Source organism: Bactrocera oleae, chromosome 5, assembly GCF_042242935.1.
Source record: "Bactrocera oleae isolate idBacOlea1 chromosome 5, idBacOlea1, whole genome shotgun sequence".
NCBI lineage: Eukaryota > Metazoa > Arthropoda > Insecta > Diptera > Tephritidae > Bactrocera > Bactrocera oleae.
This window is the reverse complement of record NC_091539.1, coordinates 12342951-12350206: the sequence shown is the minus strand read 5'-3', so window position 1 is coordinate 12350206 and position 7256 is coordinate 12342951. Positions and strand designations below refer to the sequence as shown.

The window sequence follows — 7256 nt, the reverse complement described above, 5'->3', positions numbered from 1 at the left end:
GAAAGGGAATGAATTTTAAATGAAAATTTGGTGAATTTAATTTACGCATGGCCTTTAATATGTATGTTAAGGTGGCTCTTTTTGGCTGTAAAAAAGTATGTTGGAGACTTAGTATTTTGAGAGCAAAAACGTCCAGTGTTTAAGACATCTTAAAGATTTTAGTCTATAGTTATTAGTATCATATATAATTTAGTAAAATCTCTTTGAAATTTTCTTTATTTTGCACTTGTAACATACTAAATACTCCTTACTTTACCTCATTTACTCCTTTACAAGGACATTAACGCTGAATGGGAAATTCAATAAAAAACTTTATGAAAAACATTATGCTTTATATCGAAAATTTTTTGGCAACCCTAGTTTGCAATCTGGCAACTTATAACTTTATCGTAAAGTTTGTCATTTTTGATGTTATATACACTCAGAACGTTTTGACATACGAGCGCTATTTGTGTGGTTTACAGTAACTTAAAATATTCATCTCAACCAAAAAATTTTCAATTTTCGTCGTTGGTTAACTCAGCAACAGTGCATCGATGAACTTAATTTAATTTTTGGTGATGAAGCCTAATCTAGGAATAGTGTTTTTCGAGGCTTTTAGTAATAAAGTCGAGGTCGTAAGACACTGGTGAATTTCGTGAAAGTCTTTGCCCCGGAAAGTATTGATGTTGTCCGCAAACTAATATTGCAAAATCGTCAGATTGAGACAACTGTTGACTGTAAAAATATGTTCCATGTTGGATCCCACATACAAGAAATTTGTCGAACGCATGTTTTAAATATATATGCCGCAATCAGAGTGGCAAAAGCGCTTTGAAAATTGTTTCAAACGCATACAAAAGTGCATAGATCTTAATCGATAATATTTTGAAAATAAATAAAGCAATTTTCGATGACTAATATGTGTTTTTGAATCCACATATAAGTATATAATAACTGTATAACCTAGTCAGATTAAATTTTACTACCTTTTAAATTGGTGCGAACTTCATAAAGCTCCACAATAACTCTATCAACCTGCCAAACAGATTTAAAAAAGCTCAAGATTCAAGTGTGGTTTAATTATTTTCTACATTAATATAGTCTACATACTATTTCTTAGTTACTTATAGAAGTGGTTTTGCAGATTTTCAGTTAACACCGTAAGGCATTCATATATTTTAGACAGTAAACAACCACTTTTGTTATTTTTCATCTTTTAGATACAAACAGAAAAGTTCTTCTGTAAAATATTTCCCTCGAAGACTTCAAAGCCTTATTACAAAGCGTTTTCAGCATCAACGATACTGAAAGACTGCAATACAGTCGTTATTTCCTCTTGATCTACTTTATTCATTATTCAGTCTTAATCATTTTGTATGTAAGTATATGCTGCTATAATACCAATAGTTTCCATAAAAATGAGCACGGCAAGAAGTACATTCATACAGTACATGCAGAGAACGTTCTCTGTAGAAAACTATACGCATTCTCTCACTCGCTCTTTGGAGAGTTTGGCGCTCGTTCACACAGGGGAAGTTGATACGGTTTTGTCAGTTTTGTGACAGTATCAAAATCGGACCACAAGCTAAAGAGATGCCTAGTTCTGGTGATATCGAAAAATCAGTTTTTATAAATAAAAAAGGAAAAATCGAGTTTTCTACAAAAAATAGTAGTTATTAGGCCTAACTTCAGTATCAATAGACAGTGTTTGCCATTAATATATACACAAATTGAATTAGTTAGGGATGTCCACGCTCCTTGATGAACAACAGAATTATGGACTTGAGTTATGATTAAGGAAACTTCTATATGTACTCAAATAAATTCTGTTACAACTTTTTATGAGAGAAAATATTTAAAAGACAGGACATATTAAAGATTATAGAATATAGAATCCAAAATGTCAAACCTCAAACTAGGGTCTCAGTTTTTGAGATATCGATCTGAAATTTTGCACACGTCCTGCTCTCCCCAAGAAACTGCTTCTTTGTTGAAACCGCCACTATCGGACCATTATAGCATTTAACTATCATACCAGCTGTCCTTGTGAGGAAAGCTTTTTTACTTGACAAGATATTTTCAAAGTTTGATACAGATTATTACGCAAAGCATCGCTCCAATCTCCTAGGAATTTATTCAGATCGGACTAAAATAGTATATAGTTGTTATTCTTAACCTTTTTTTTGTGCTCTCAGCACAGTTACCATCGAGAGCGATACACCATTAAAGCCATATTCCAACTTTTCGATTTCAAATTTGTAGTAGAATTTACCTTTTGCTCTAGATAAGTTGCTGCCAAGGCTCCAATGGTAAACATTAGAAAAGGAAATAGAGATAGGATGTGTGTGAGAGAGTGAGAGGCGATTTCCACAGTAGCTGCAGCTGACTTTCAGGAAAATATTGTTGTTCACGGTCAAATGATACTGTCTCTTGTTGTTGCTTTAGGCCTGCAGTCCTGTTAGCAAGAACCCACTATGCTAATGGTCTTTTGAACTCACTGATTGTGATGCTAAAACGTTGGTAATGGAATCTACGTATACAGGCATATAAAGTTGTATTTGCATACACTTATCGATACCATTGACGGTGACTGATGAATTTGTGATGCACCGAAAGTTTTGAAATTCCAAAAGAAGAAAGATTTGCAGCTTTTTGCGGACGTTGCTGGTGGCAGTCGCATTAGAGGGTCACTGGCTGTGGCCGAAATAAAATCAGTCAAACAGGAAAGGCTATCAAGCGGCCGCGGATATACGCAACAAAAACCCCAAAAAGCCAGCTAAAATGAATATTTTTTGGTATACGCGGCACCCAAGCTGGAACTGTGCTCAACGCACCATTAGAAAGGAACAATGCTGTTAAGTAAGCAAATGGCTGGTCGGTTATGCCGGTGAAAAAAAGTTAATGAAAAACGGGCGCTTGTTGTTTACGGCAAATATTTTGTAAAAACAAAAGCAATAGCAGCGTTAACTTGGTAAACAAACAGTTGAGTGGATTTCAAGTGATTTTCCGAGTGCGAGCGGTGGTACACGGCGTATGATGAACAAAATGAGAAATAAAATTGCGGCGGGAAATTGTGCATATGTTCAAAAGAGCGAGCGTGTGTGTGTGTGTGCAAAGGGCACTAAAATTGCTATTTGCGTGTATGCACATGCTGCGTGAAAGTAAATTCTTGGCATATTTGGTTTATGCGGAAATTCGCGCGGCTTTATTTGGCTCTGCTGATCCGGGGGCAGCAGGCGCTAATAGTAGCAACGAAGAGTACTCGCTTGAACTTAAAAGAAGAAAAAACGTTAACTTCGGTTGCACCAAAGCTATAATACGCTTCAAAACACAGGTTCCTTACAAGAACTTGATTCCGTTCGTTCAATATGTATGGCAGCTATACTTGTCTGACCTGAACAATTTCTTCGGATATTACATTGTTGTGCTAATTGTGTGAAGAACCTCGCCAAATGAAAGAGTTTTTCATACAAGCACTTAGTTGCGATCGCTATATATGCTATATATAGTGGTCTGATGTCGGCCGTTGCGAGCAGCTTCTTAGTGAGAAAAGAACAGGCGTAAAATTTCAGATCGATAGCTTAAAAACTGAGGGACTAGTGGTATATACAGACAGATGGACAGACGAACAGACAGACGGACATGGTTAAATTAACTCAGCTCATCATGCTAATCATTTTTGTATATATAATATTTTAGAGGGTCTCCGACGTTTCCTTTTGGGTTCTACAAACTGCGTGGCAAATTTAATATACCCTGTTCAGGGTATAAAAAGGTAAAATGAAATTTTTTTATGAGCAGTGTGCTGTTATAAACGATGATTTTCTGCCGATTAATGGATTGAAGTGCATTTATGCCGCCAATCAGTACAAAATTTGCTGTAAGATACTGGATATTAGGGGCGGAAACGCTGCTGGAGATTATTTGTGAATTAGTTATGGGCAAGTCCTGGCTAATCAAAAATATTCGATTTTCCTATATTTCTTATTTAAAGATAAAGCACATTTATTGATTTTCTTTAATCGCTTTTGCAATGGATCTTACAAGTACATCGTCTAAAAATTCTAGAAACACATATGAGTACCAATCAAGAATAGAAATCTAGAATGCTCGAAAAACATTTCTTTAGCTCCTTTTAAATATTTTGTTCCTTTTTTTAATTTCTAGAAAGCAGCATCTTTATCTTAAAATTTTAACTTCGAGCAAATTTTTTTTAAAGCAGCGACGAGAGCTGCAGTCCCAGCTGTTCTTGGTTTGGGCATCAAGTTATTACAGTTTGTAAGGAAACTGGACGTAAAAGACTATTACTTCTTCATACTAGACTCTAGAATACCTCTAATTGATGCTTGCGACAGTGAAGCTTATACTAGTAAAGTTGAAGCGGATATATATCAGACCTACTCGGTTTTATCCGCTTTAATGGACGATTTATCTCAGCTTGATGGACCTGAACAACAACTTTAAATTTTTATACTCTCGTAATGCGTTGTTATAATTTTGTTGACTAAACGGTACTCATATCAAAAGTTAGTGGTTTCATCTACATATTTTCTCCATCTCCCGCCTAGAGAACATCACCACACATTTTCACCCATTCTTTGAATATTAATGTTCGTGTAACTAAACCATTTGCCCAGTCGTCCATTTATCTATTCATTTATTCATTTCTGTAACCAACTATTCAGCCCATTCACTGAGACTTATACTCATATTGTCTTGGCATTGTGTCTGAATTGAAATTGAAGTTCGTCATTTCATATCTTGAAACTGTCAAGCTCTACGTGGTTAAGTGAGTGCCAGAGCAACTTCGATAAAGTGCCACAAATCCTTATTCACATGTATTTATCACCTCTGTATTTATCACCATTGTATATTTTGGTTATATAACACATTTGTTATTCTGTTTATTGTGTTAAATATTACCGCATCACTTCACATTCTTATGGGTTACCTACGACTTTGTACTATTTAATACAATATTTCTTAATGAGTGCTGAACATAACCCAACTTATTTGACACATTACATAATGCAGGTAAGTAGAAAATCATATTATTGTTGAATATTCTTGATGGTAATATGATAAAATGTTTAAAATAATAAGACTTTTGTTATGTTGTCATGAAGTCAATGGTTTTGTCATTGATTTAGGATATATTGTATTTGATATCTATGTTATTAAATGCGTCGTCATTTGCAGTTGAGGAGTAAGGTTTAGTTGTGGGAGAGATTCTAAATTTCAAGAACTGAATGGCCAGTCAATGCCACAGCTTTTTGACATCAGAAAGCCCATGAATTCTAATTATAGAATCAAATTAGTTTGAGTCGCAATGTGAGATGTCGTGAGGGCTTGTTAAAATCAACAAGCTTCAAACCTTTTTCACGTGGAATGAACATAATATAAACTTTACTCCACTAAAACGATGTTTCGTTTTGTGTGAAGAATATATGAGCCGATATTAGCAGCTATTTTTAGTTTACTATGGGTGTTTCAGGGGTCTCCAAAGGGTTACTTAATAAATTTTCTTCATTTTTGAATGATTATCAAATTTATCAGCTGACGAACGAAATTTTATATATTTTTGTGAAGTGTGAAACATATTTGACCAGCTATTTCTCTTGAATCCACGCACTGCGCGGCATAACGGCATTTAACGCTCAAGTAAGTCTTCTAGTAGGTGCAGAAAACCAGCAATACTCACAGCAAGAATTGCGCTATTAGGAGAACTGTAAAGAGTTTTAGTTGTGGTAATATTTTAATTTCAGTATACCCATGCCACAACCACCTGCTATGACTAGTAAAGCGCAAATTTTTTTACGCCATCTCAAAAACTATTTTTTATAAAATTTATGTTTATGGTTAGTCGCACGAATTTATGCGACTTCAATACTCAAGAAAACTTACCAATGTAATTATATTTCTTATGATTTCAGCGCGAGTAAAAATCGTGCGGCAAAGTTTGACTGTCAATATTTGATAAGCAAAACATATATCAACTATCTGAGGCACGACACACGCGTTTACTAGGCTATTAAATTATTATTATTGTTACTAATACTCTACTATATAAACCGATATGAACGTAACACGAACAGTTAATTGAGTAAATCATGTTGCGGAAACTACTTTGTGTCACTTTAGTTTTCACTTTCGGTAACTCATAAAGCTACTAAATTCGAGTTAACCATAGTAAACGCTTATCCTTACAGCCTTTTTGAGTTTCCATCAGGCAGCCGGTGCTGATGCTGAGGCTACGACTGAAGCGTCCAACGATGCGGCACCAGCTGTAGCGGAAGAAGGAGCAACAGAATCAAGTGATTCAGAAAGTGGTTCGTCCACGGATTCGCCTTCACATAAACACAAATCGCCTTTAGATTTAATTTTGAAACCTCTCGAGGAGATTCCAAAAAAGATTGCATCCGAATTTGAAAGTATATTTTCAGGTTAAAATTAAAATATATTTGATTCTTTAAAATAAAATATAGCATTGATCCAAATATGTGTTGTTGTAAATACTTGTATAATTCCTGACAACTAGAAGAACTAATGGAAAATATTTTAAAAGCAATGAAGGTAAACATTTTTAACAATATTCAAATTCGCTTATGTGGCAAAAAAATTGGCTAAATTCAGTATGTTTTCCTATCCTACTCATATTGATTTTGTACTACATAACGCTATCTAAAGCTTCCGTTCAAGTTAACAGATTTTTCGCAACCTGTTTATGGTATATTCTCTCTTTTCGAGATTGCTTTGGAAATTATGAAGTCTGATGAAACGAATACATTTCTATCTTCTTTGGTTTTATCGAACATTCTGGTATGAGTAGTGTTCGATACGCTACTTCTCGGCAGGATTCGGGTAATTGAAATGTCATCCTTTGAATTAGTAATGATGGTACAAACTGCCGCGTTTTTCTGCTGACTGAACTACTAACTCAACAGCTAGTGTTCTGTTTATGCCTGATATTTATTTCGTAGAACAACGGTGTTGCTTTGACTCTCGCAAACATAGGAAAGCTCTTTTCCTATACAAAGCTTTGAATTCATATTGAAGATTTTTTTAGTCTCCTCTTCTTCTAGCCCCTGATAGACAGTAGCCAATCTACTGGCATGCCTGCCAATCAGACACTGAACTATAAGCATTCCTAATAGAGTTCTTAAGCCATTCATTTCGAATTTTGACAGTCGCAAATATTTTTATTGACATACAATAAATTATTTAATCTAAAATTATATATATTTTTGTGAAGAGTGAAAAACATTTGACCAGCT

The 7256-nt window shown here is 34.8% G+C and overlaps 1 long non-coding RNA gene across 1 annotated transcript; it reads left to right on the top strand.

Annotated features, from left to right (window-relative positions):
• Positions 1 to 6001: 6001 nt before the first annotated feature.
• On the top strand, positions 6002 to 6481 carry LOC138857491 (uncharacterized). Its single transcript, XR_011396613.1, has 2 exons — positions 6002 to 6135; positions 6192 to 6481. It is a non-coding gene; the product is annotated as an uncharacterized lncRNA (long non-coding RNA).
• The last annotated feature ends 775 nt before the right edge of the window (positions 6482 to 7256 follow it).